Source organism: Rousettus aegyptiacus, unplaced genomic scaffold, assembly GCF_014176215.1.
Source record: "Rousettus aegyptiacus isolate mRouAeg1 unplaced genomic scaffold, mRouAeg1.p scaffold_m13_p_13, whole genome shotgun sequence".
NCBI classification, from domain to species: Eukaryota; Metazoa; Chordata; class Mammalia; order Chiroptera; family Pteropodidae; genus Rousettus; species Rousettus aegyptiacus.
The window spans coordinates 43,866,628-43,877,883 of NW_023416288.1; the positions used below are offsets into that span (position 1 = coordinate 43,866,628).

The 11,256-nt window shown below is 47.9% G+C and overlaps 1 long non-coding RNA gene across 1 annotated transcript; it reads left to right on the forward strand.

The window, feature by feature from the left end:
• The first annotated feature begins 5,793 nt into the window (after positions 1-5,793).
• Positions 5,794-8,570, forward strand: LOC118610720. Its single transcript, XR_004953969.1, has 4 exons — positions 5,794-5,947; positions 6,748-6,840; positions 7,354-7,528; positions 8,293-8,570. It is a non-coding gene; the product is annotated as an uncharacterized LOC118610720 (long non-coding RNA).
• The last annotated feature ends 2,686 nt before the right edge of the window (positions 8,571-11,256 follow it).

Genomic DNA, 11,256 nt, shown 5'->3' on the forward strand with positions numbered 1-11,256 from the left:
GCGGGGCGGTGCCGCGTGACGGTGCCGCGTGACGGTCCCCTGCGGGGCAGTGCCTCGTGACTGTCCCCCGCGGGGCGGTGCCGCGTGACGGTGCCGCGTGACGGTCCCGCGTGACGGTCCCCTTCCCAGTGACGCCGCGCACCTGGCGGGCGGCGGCCTCGCCGGGGCAGAGGGGCGGACAGGGGCATATGACCCGTAGGTATTTTTTCAGTGAAGACTGTCGGTGTTCCAACACACGATTTAAATCTCCTCTCGGGGTCGTTTTGCACACCCCACGTTTACTGCCCAGGTGGGAGAGGAGGAGGCGGCGCCTGTCCCTGAGACGGAGCAGACAGGTAGGCGAGCCGGAGGCGGGGCGAGCAGGGACTCGGGAAGGGGGGGCGGCCAGAAAGCCCGCTGCCGCGAGGAGCCGGGCGCAGGGAAGAACGAACGCTCCCCGCTGCGGCTGGCCCTGTCCGAGTCCTCAGGGACGCCGCCGAGAGCTGCTTTGGGAAGGCCTGGGGAGGTGGGTAGAAGCCAGATTGGAGTGGGCTGAAGGATGACTCAGATCCTGTTTTCACAGGACTCCTGCCTGACTTTATGATTCCACGTCTGCCCTTTGAACCTGGTCTCCCTGCCTTTACTCTCAGACTTGACTCAGCCCCAATCTACGTGACCCTCTTCCCTTCCTAATTAGTCCCTTGGGGAACCCAGTTCTTGGCTCTGGCCCATGCGGGACCCAGACAATGCGTGAGCTATCATGAGATGTGAACCTCAGACTCCAATCTAGACTTTACCACTGATTGCATAAGATTAGAAAGTTCCTTACCTTCGGTTTCCGCATCGGTGAAGTGAGGGCTCACCATACCTATCCGATGCGTCATCGCGAGGATTAACCTTCCTGGTACCTGAGGGCGGCTCCCTTTCGAGATACAGCATCCCTTTCCCCATATGTCTAAGGAGCAGTCTTAAATCTAAAGAAATGTTTCTGAAGCGACAGAGCGTGATCAGAGAATGTAGATGTGTTCCCGGGGACATTTCTTCAGTCACCCAACAGGTATTCATCAAGCACCCGTCACGTGACGAGCACAGAGCCAGGATTTGGGCGCTGCCGGTGTGGCAGGCAGCGAATGGAACCGAGAGGTAAAGTCAATACCGTGACTGTAAGCTGATGGGTGCCGGGAAGGAGGCAGCGAGGGCGCTGATAAACAGAATGAGTCATCGCAGGAAGGTATTTCTGGGATTTCGCCGTGCAGGCTGCCGCTGAAGGGCGTGAACATGCACCGGTCCTGACGTCCCCTGGGAGGCTGGGCCATGCCACGGGGAGCCCCAGCGACCTGCCGAAGTGTGTCGGCGTCGTAGCCGCTGCGCCGAATCCATGTCCGGCTGACTAGGCGTTTATCAACTTTTCATATTTCTCTTTTTTCTTCACCATCTGCCAGTGGCTCGAGTCACCTCTTAAACACTCGCGATTTCTAACGTATTCGTGGGCTGAGAAATCTTATAATCACGTCGGTCAGCAAAGACGCGAAGATGAAAATGAAGTTGGCTCTGGACGGATAAACTGCCTAAAGCTTAGAGCCTGAGCTTTGCACCAGCTCATCAAGTTCCCCGGGGGCCAGTCTGGCTCCCGGGTTCTTGGCTAAGTGGGGTTCGGGGTAACTGACCTCTGGACAAGTGAGGCGACACTGTGCAACCCTAAGCAATTACAGCCGGTCATCTTCATAAACGAGGTGGCCAGCTGACTCTGTGTGGAGCCTCCGCGCAGAGGATTAACTGTAAACTTGGCAGGATGCCTGGACCAACAGGCCGCTGAGCTCCCTCTCTGATTTTGTGGTTTTCTGTCCTGCTGATGGCTGTCACTTGTGCCACATGAGAAGGTGTCCCCCTCGTTAGGACTGCTATCTTTGCGTTCCTCTGGACAGATAGTTTAGTTTAGGAAGACTGTGTTTGGAGTAAGCAGAAACAGGGGGCGAGGAGCCCCGAAGTACCCCGCCTCCTGTGTCGAGTTCGTGGCTGCTCGGTGCGAGCTGTTTACAGACCCAGAGACCTTCCATCTGTCCGAATTTGAGTTTGGCCAGGCACAGAGAAGAGAGAACAGGCATGCGTATTCACAGCCATCCTTCGACCGACGTTCTGTCCTTTAAGGGGAACGGGACCCCCTGTGTGCCTGGCCCCTTCGTCACAGCATCTCCCGTGCTGGACAATTTTGTTTCTTCTTTCTAGATCATCTCCCCGCTCCAAGAACCCCAGCCTTGCTGCAGCTAACTCCAAGTCAGGGCCAGCTAGAGAGACAAGACCGCGGGACAGATTCGATCCTGAGATTTTATTTTTTTGCTATTAACATGGTCTTCTCGGTTATGTGACTGAGTTACAGAATATATCCTCGTCTTCAGAAAATGAAGAGTTTAGGCCCAGAGGGGGCTCGGGAGTTACAGGGCATGTTTGCAGGAAACGTCTGTGGATTTAAGGAAGAAAGAAACGTTTACATACTCTTCCCCTTACAACTTTCTAAAAAGCTGACCTTGCCTGAGAACGGAGAAGAGGGGTGAGGGGCTGGGAGAGCTCGGAGAGCCCCTCCTCCCTCCACTGGATGCTAATTTTGGTGACAAAAGATTGACAGGCAGTGGGTGTGGTGGAAAGCGCTAGAGGACAATCGAGAGGCCCAGTGGCAACAGATGGCCCTCAGGCTAAGTCATTGTGTAACTGAGCAAATCGCCTCATTTATCTCCGTCCTAATTTCCTCATTTTCAAAACGCTCCTCATCCTCATGGAGTTTTCCAGCTTGGGAATGCTGCTTTCGGGGATAAATGAGGCTTTTCTAGGACCAACGTAAATCTACGGCGAGCCTCCAGAAGCCCTAGGGATCCATTGAGGTGCTTTCCACAGGAGCTGAAGTCCGCACAGCATCAGTCGGCTTCGGGGGCAGGTCGATGGCGGGCAGCAGGTGCCACGTGGCCGCTCCAGCAGCACGTGCTCGCTGGTAGTCATGGTTCCTGCTCTTCTTCCGTTTCTGATCGAAAGGCTTGTAAGTGTCGCGGAAAACCGTGACGGAGTCGTAACATAACACAGAGTCTGCGGTAACTCTGAAAACAAGACCCTTTACACACAGGGGAAAAGAAAAGGAACGCACGCTTAAAACGTCGTTATGTCTGGATGCCGCAGCTAAGAAGCTCGTCTCCCCCTTTTTCCTACTTCTTGGCGTTTTAACGTTTTTCTTGGAGTATTAACTATTTCATGACCCATCTAGTAAGCATTATTTATTTGGAAATATTTTGTGCTTAAGCACAAGATGAACTTCTTTTATGCCCAACAATAATAGTGGTGAAATTATTGTGGCATGCTCACCCATTTAATGAATCTAAAGAAATGCTTCCCAGTTACATCGCCAAACTTGTATTAGACAGTTAAATTCTATGCAAAGACTTACTTTTAATAGAAAAATTGGAAGCAAAGGCAACATTCCGTTTTGTCGTCTCCTCGGAAATATTTTAATTTAGGCGATCTGTTTGAATTCCACAGGCGACAGTGGTAACAGGGAGAGAATGTAGGAAAACTCTCCTATTTAGAAGAATTTAGGAACTCCGAGCCCTTTAAAAAAGAAATCCTCTATACTTAGAACACTCGGCAGTTAAAACCATTTGCTGGTCTTCTAGCCTCAGACTTTCCACACATTAATTTCTTTGGTAGGACAAGTTGAAAAAAGGACCCAGCTCTTTCTAGCAATAAAAGGGTCATTACGCCCTCATCTTGGTTTGAAATTCCTCATTTGTGGTTATTTAGATTGGTCCTTAGTCAACATTCTTCTCACTCTATATTTCAAATACGGTCAGTTCCCGTTATTCTATTTTTAGTTCGAACCTTTTTCCCCACTCTGCACTGAAATCGGAAGGTCGGCTGGTATGAAAGATCCAACTTAAAAACAAAGCAAAACAAACAGTAACGTTGGTTAGGCTGCATCGGAAATGCGTGTAGACCAAGCGTGGAGGACGGAGGACTAGATTGCGGCTCCGAGACCCCTGGGTCTTCACGGAGGACGGGGCGGTGGCTCTGCTGTTGGAAGGGGCTGGACAGGGAGCAAGGAGAGCATGGGGGGGGTGGGAGGGGGCGGGGCGCGGGGGGGTGGGGAGGCGCCCCAAGCAGCCACGCGCGGCATCTCCAGCGATGTTGCCCCGTAAATGCTCAGGAGCAAAGGAGCTGTAGGAGCTAAAAGCCAGAGAGGGAGCCCGGCCTCCAGCGGGGGGCGGGCCACATGCGCTCTGCCGAGGAGCTCGCACACATTCTGGGAGCACTGGCCCCGCGAGAAGGAAGGCGCAGGGCTGACTGTGACAAGATGCCCCCGAAAGGCGTTTCTCCGCAGCTTGGAGGGCGGGCGGCCGGGCAGACGCGGGTGCCCGGGATGAGCATGAAGCAGCGGGGCCGGCCGAGGTCGCTCGCAGCCCCAGGGACAAAGGGCCGGCACCTGGCAGGCCTCGGGGGCAGGCGGGCGAGTGAACCCTGGAAAGCAGCAGCGGACGTTGTCAGGGGCGCTGAGGGGAGCTGTCGAGCATATCTGCACGCCCCTGGGGGCCCCCCCGGAAGCGAGCAGGCCGGGGGAGTGGGCTGCGTGAGGGGCTGAGGTCCCACCGAGGCAATGAGCCACTGGACTTGGATTCTACCTTCCACGTGCAGGCCGTTAACATGTTGGGGGCAACTGATTTTTTGAGTTCTGAGGCCCAGACACAGTGTAAATGAAGAGCTTGTCACAGTATTTGACTCTTTAAAGTGATATTTTATGTCTTCCTGACAACGAAAGTAAAACTCAGAGAGGCCGCGTGATTTTCCCGCCGCCACAGAGCAGCCCTCCTGGCTGCGCGTCCAAGGGCCTCGGCATCTCGGGTTAATTTCCAATTCTGTCTCCTAAATGAGACGTCGTTGAATTTCTCCTGGGAGCACAGTAGTCCCTTGTGATGGTGAAATTCAAATATCGTCCCTTGATGAACAAACACAACAAGTTTCTATGGTAATATTTGTATAAAAATGTGGTTTTCGCAACGAGTCCTTTAGTTCTGTTTCTGTCCCCGCCCCACTCTATTTGTTTTCCAAAACCATGAAAGACATGAACGCATATAAAGTCCAAACACAGACACGTTGACGAGCACACATCAGGAGGCGTACCTCGAGGTTCACATAAACACCGCCGCGTGATCTGTGTTGGGTTAAGTACTCCGCAAACATCGTCGCGTATGATCTTCCAAATGACATTTCTTTTATGTGGTGTGTGGGCAATTTTGCAATTCTATGTTTCTCATGTGTTATGAACTTGCGACAGTGGTTCAAACCTATTTTCGTTGTTATATATATATATATATATATATATATTTTAAAAAATGGCATTAAGCGCCCACGCGTGCAGTGTGTCATCCCAGACGCCAGGGGCGCTGCCGGCGAGCCCGGCCACTATCCCAGCAGGGAGCGGCGGGAAAGGACGATCTATTAGCAAGATCGAAGGTGTCACGACAGGTGATCCAGGAGAAATAGGTTGGCACATTCTTCCCACCGCTCCTTCCCCCACACGTACACCTCCCCGTGCGACCGCAGCTCCCGAGGGGCCAGCGAGCTGAGCCGGGCAGAGGCGCGTGCTCGGGGCTGACGATCCTGCCGCGCAGCGAAGACCCGCGCGGTCCTAACGCGGGAGCCCGTGAGCAGCCAAGTCCCCAGGGCTGCTCCGTGTGTGGCGTGGCGGGGGCGGCGTCTCCCGGGTTCTGTCGTGGATTTCAGCCTCCCTCCGAAGAAGATCCCCCATCGCCCCCTTTCTGCTCCTTCCGCAGGTTCGAGGCGGATTCCATCATTTGCAACCTAAAAGGCTATTTGAGCACAAAGGGCCATTAGTATAGAATATCCAAGGGACAGTATGAGGTCAACCCGCGGCCATCTGCTCAGGTCGTGAAGGACTCCGCAATCAAGGACGCAGACCGCCTGGCGCGCGGTGAGTTTCCGGGTCCTGGGGGGTACTTAAGCAGGAACGGAGTGGCCATATGTCAGGACAGCGAGGCTGTGGGCAAGACTGGGTGGATGAGTGACAAGGCCACAGTTTTATGATGGCCAATGATGTTGTTGCACAATCGAGCCGTGTAAATAGATTGGGGACATGCATAGTCAGCTGTGCAAATATTAGACCTAGATTGAGTGAACGATTGAGATCATCTATCTGTGTTACGACAAGAATTTCTGGTGTGGCACCAAGTCCAAAGTGACGATGTATGAACTGTATGTTCAGAGATTAAGATAACATGACAAATTAATATCTGCACCTTAGCGATTGGGAAAGTTTCCAACTAATCACGGAAATTAAACATCTGAGTGCTCTTTTTAATTTTATATATAAATGAAGAAAAGTAGGTTACTAGCATGCCGCAGTGTCTGGCTTTAATAGCGTCTTTTACCAAGATAAAAAGAAATTGTTGAAATGATAAAAACGAATTAAGTGAAGTTCTATTTATTAGAACCATTCTTCATTGAAATAAGTGACAGCTTGGCCTCCACGGCCAAGCTCTCGCTCTTACGCTCCTGCTCACCGTGTACCGAGTCATGTCAATAAGTTATCGAAACTAACCAGAGAGGAGTTTACAGTGGAAAGTCTGACCTGGAACCGTTTTCACCATGGCGTGCTTTTTTCCAGAAAGAACTTGTAAAATTACTGAGCGGTGAGTGTTTTTTTTTTTAAAAAAAAACAATATTGCAAATGCTTCGTCACCCCTGAACGGTCTTCTTTCGTCTGGGTCGCAGGCGCGTAGTTTCTTCCTTCTTGGAGCCATCATGCAAACTTCTTCGAGGATCCTGCCCCTCTCGTTTACCTCCTGCCTCTCCATCCTCGTCAAGGTCAGGAACTGCTCTTTTATCGTTCGCTTTGTTTTGTTTTGATTGTCGAAGATTAGAAATGACACATTTCCACAATTAAAATCTCATAAAATATAAAAGAGAAAGTTAAAAAAAAAAACTTACCTCAAATCTCATTAATGAGAAGAAGCCATTCTTGGGATGAGGTGCATATTTTGTCTAGATATCTCTTACTGTGTCGTGGCAGCTATAAAATGGAAAAAAAAATGGCAGAAATAATTTTAGAAAAATAGAATCTAATAACATCCTATTTGAAAATAAGTTACATCACATTTAATTTTATTCGAACTAAAGTAAAATTGAAAGAACTGAAATTTATTTTTATCACGAGTCCAAATAACCTCTTTAAGTAAAAAAAAAAAAAAAGACTAAATTTTTTTAAAAGAGAAAAGTGATTATTTGGGTTAACCAAATGTTTCAACATTAGGCTTTAGTTCTTTATTTTTCCACGATGCCCAATTTCTCTTATTTTTCTTATTACTTTTGCCATTTCAGGAACATCACGTGGACGAATTCACACGGCGTGAAAACCCTTGCGCTCAGCGTGGCCCCTTAGCGCCCCCCTGGTCGCCGCAGGTGTCCTCCGGGCTCCTTTTCGCCGTTCAGAGGTGCTCCGCGGGATCGAGGATCCCCGGGCAGCCTGACGCGGCACCCGCTGAAGGACCTTTGGGTAACTCGCAGCTCGGGGTCACCACACCGTTTCTGCATACATTCCCGTGCCGGTCTTTCCGTGGACACGGGTGTGAACGCCTCTGGGACGCACACCTGTGGACGCAGGTGCTGGGCGGCACGGGGAGCGCGCGCTTCGTCGCTCGGGGGACCGCCCCGCCCCAGAGCGGCTGCGCCCTCCGGCCGCCCCCCGCGTGGCATGAGCGGGTGTCACATCTGCGTCTTTCCTTGCGCCCGCCGTGCGCTGCAGTTATTTCTCCCGCAGTCACATGCTTAGACTGAACACCCGGCGCCAACGAATGCCGCTTTTAGATCGGTGGACGGCTTTTATTGGTCGCCTTTGTTTTTGTGTCTTGTTTTTAAAAATCTTATTGAAAAGTTTTATTAGGTGTAGTAGTCTCTAGATGCTTACGTGGTCGAGAATGTTTTGGCCTTTCTAGCTGAGGGACAACTTGAGGGCATAACAATTCTGATGGCCGTTGGTCCATTGTGTTTTGGCATTTCCGGTTATTATAGAGAACCCGACTCCCTGCCTTTTCCAAAAAAAAGTATGACTCGTTTTTTTCTATCTGGATACTTTCGTGATTCTTTATCCTTGAAATACAGTAATTTCGCTGATTGTGTCTTGCTGTGAATTTCCCTGGGTCAAACTACACAGGCAAATATTTGTTTGTTTCAGAAAACCTTTCCTGCACCCTGAATATTTTCTCTTTACTTTTTCCTGTTCTGTTCTTAAGAAATGACCATCCATTTACCTTCTGGTAGGTTCTCTCTGCTGGGAAGCAATGGAAATGGGCAGCTGATACAGAGCCTCCCTCCCAACACTCCGCGGTGTTGAAGTCTCTTCACGAAGACATTTTACTGTCTCCATGGCCTTGCAACATGGTAGCTGACATGTCTCCTGATGGGGGATTTTGCTGGAACCTTCTGTCTTGCTCCGCCACACTTGGTTCCAGGCTGTGCAGCAGTTGCTAAGTATGTTTCACTGTTCGTTGTAGGTGGTTTAGAAATTCCTCTGACTCATAAAAATAGCGTTTTCCCTATCACCTTTTGTCTTGTTTTCGTTGCTTTTTAAGAATCTGAGGAAAAAGAATACAGCAGAATGCCGAGCATGTCCATCTTTTTTTTTTTTAATTTTATTTTTCAGTTACAGTTGACATTGGATATTATTTTATATTAGTTTCAGGTGTATAGATAGCATAGTGATTAGACATTTGTATACTTTATGAAGTGACTCCCCCAATTAGTCTTGACCCCAAATGGCATCACACATAGTTATAACATATTATTCCCTGTCCCATACTTCACATTTCCATGACTATTTTATAATTGCCCATTCGTGCCGCTTAATCCCTTTATTTTTTTTTCACCCAGATCCCCAACTCATCGCAGTCCAGTAATTTTGGTTGCAAGAATATAGCTATTTTCATTAAGCTTCTAGGGTTTGCCACATTTTAACTGTTGCAATTCCTATTGAAATATCATGAGGAGGAAGTCAGCAAAGAACTTCCAGAATAATCCAACCACTACGGCATTCGGGTCTTTGGGTTTTCTGGCGGACCCTGTTATTTGTGTTCGACGCAGGACTGGGTACGCAGGTGTGACATCGGGGCCCTGGTTTTCTGAGGCTACTGGCAAAATCGTGGTAAATAACCACAAAGTTTAGAATTCTGAAATCTTTTCGTTTTAGGTGCAAAAATTCGAATAAGTCCTTATTCAACTTAAGAAATGCTAAGTAAAGAAAAATAAACAAATGAAACATGGTACTTTTTTTTTTGTACACTGTTGGCAGAAATCAAAGAGGTACAATCATTGGAAATGGGAACTACCTATTATAGTTGAAAAATACATTCTCTGTGACCCAGTAATTTAACTTCTCGATTTAGACTTGACAGAAGTTCATGCCCACGTGCACCAAAAGACACAGACAAAGTATTTGCAGCAACATTGTAGTGTATCTCCAGATTAGAAACAGCCAGAACGTTCATCAAGAGGTGAATGGGGGAACAAACTGCGGCCATCTCATTTGAGGAAATGCATTGGGAGGTCTGTTAGTGAGACTGATCGCTGTGGCCTCCTTTTGCCAAAACTAGCTATTGTGGCATTTGCTTTTGCTTATTACAGCGCCTTGCTCCAAGTATGAACTTTTTCAGGGTGTCGATGGGGCCCCCAACCTCAATTAATTTCCTCTAGCCGCCGTTCTTTCTCAGGAGACAGTTAGATTTGCCTTTCTTCAGTTTGATATCGTCTCAATTTTATTTCATTGCCATTCTTCAAATTAGGTGTCACATTACCCATTTCTCACTAGTTTTTTTAGGGATCTTTCAAGTGTGGGTAGGAGTCCAGGCACTGTGCAATATTGGCAGCTGACTCACAGTCATGAGAATATAAAACGATGATTAAATATACAGGCAAAATACTAATCACAAGTAAAAATAAATAAGCTGGAAATATTTTCAGCTTATATGAAAAAGGGTATTTGTTATTCAAACTAATAAGGATCAAATGAGGTCACCCAATTGAACTATAGAAAATGTGTTTAATATGGTCAACATTGTTATCTGTGAAGGAAATTATATTTAAAAGACCGATGAGATGTCTTCAATGCTTATGGGATAATAAACCAGCTGATGTTTTATAGATGAAGGCGCTACAGTCACCTGTAATATGCATAACTCAAATTAACTCAGTGCTTCTTGCAATTAATTTGGCAGCATCTATCATGGCAAAAATAACAGACATACATATTGACAGGCAAAATTGCCTTTTGATCAGAATCCTACTTCTGGGAATTTAAACTGAGAACTTTATCTAAAAATAAAAAGATGATTATTGTAGTATGTATGTAACAGCAAAATCTTGACATCAACCTCAATATTCACAAAAAAATTAAAATGGAAATGTGATAGTATGCATAACTTAAAATAATAATTATGGAGTTTGTGCAACATGAAAATGCTTGATATAAAAGCAAAATCCATACTGATTTCTATGTCAAGAATATAACTCTGTACAAGTTATATTCTTTTTCTGCAACAGAAAAATGGAAATAGTTTGGCATATCGGGATAGCAACATCAATTAAATTGAACAACAATTTAAGAAACATTAATTGTAACTGTGCTGTTATTAAATGTTGCATATATAATGTGAACCATCCTTTAATTCCTTATGAGTGACATTGGTGGTATAAAAGGTTTTGCAAATGTCAGTCTCTGTCTCTCCCCAAACCCAACTGTCACCTGCAATCTGAGCCCTTCCGAGTCTACAGTGTGCACACGTGGGCGTATTGGCAGCTCACGGTCCAGTGCAAACGACGCCTGCAAACGCTTGTCCGCTGTGTGCCTGGGTGTCGTCAGGCTCTGTGAACAACCTGGCACAGATGAGGTCGTGGTTTGCACTCCCGCTGAAACGATTTGCTTTTCCTGCTTCTTTCCTGTGTCAGTTCTGCTAGATTCTTCTCCTGTCTGGAGCCAAGCGTTACCCTTCCGAGAGGCGGAGGAGCCTCCTTTCCCCGAGCTGCGAACGTCCGGGACCCCGAACTTCTGCTCAGGATCAAGACCATGGCTGCTGTGTCTGTGGAGGTCTAGGGTTGGTCACCTCCAGGGACTGTGCTTAGGCATGAAGAGATCTAAATATTGCTGTCTGCCACCTCTAAACGACTCTAAACTGGACACTGTGGCTTCCACTGGTTCATCTATTTGTTTGTTTGTTTGTTTGTTTTTGAGCC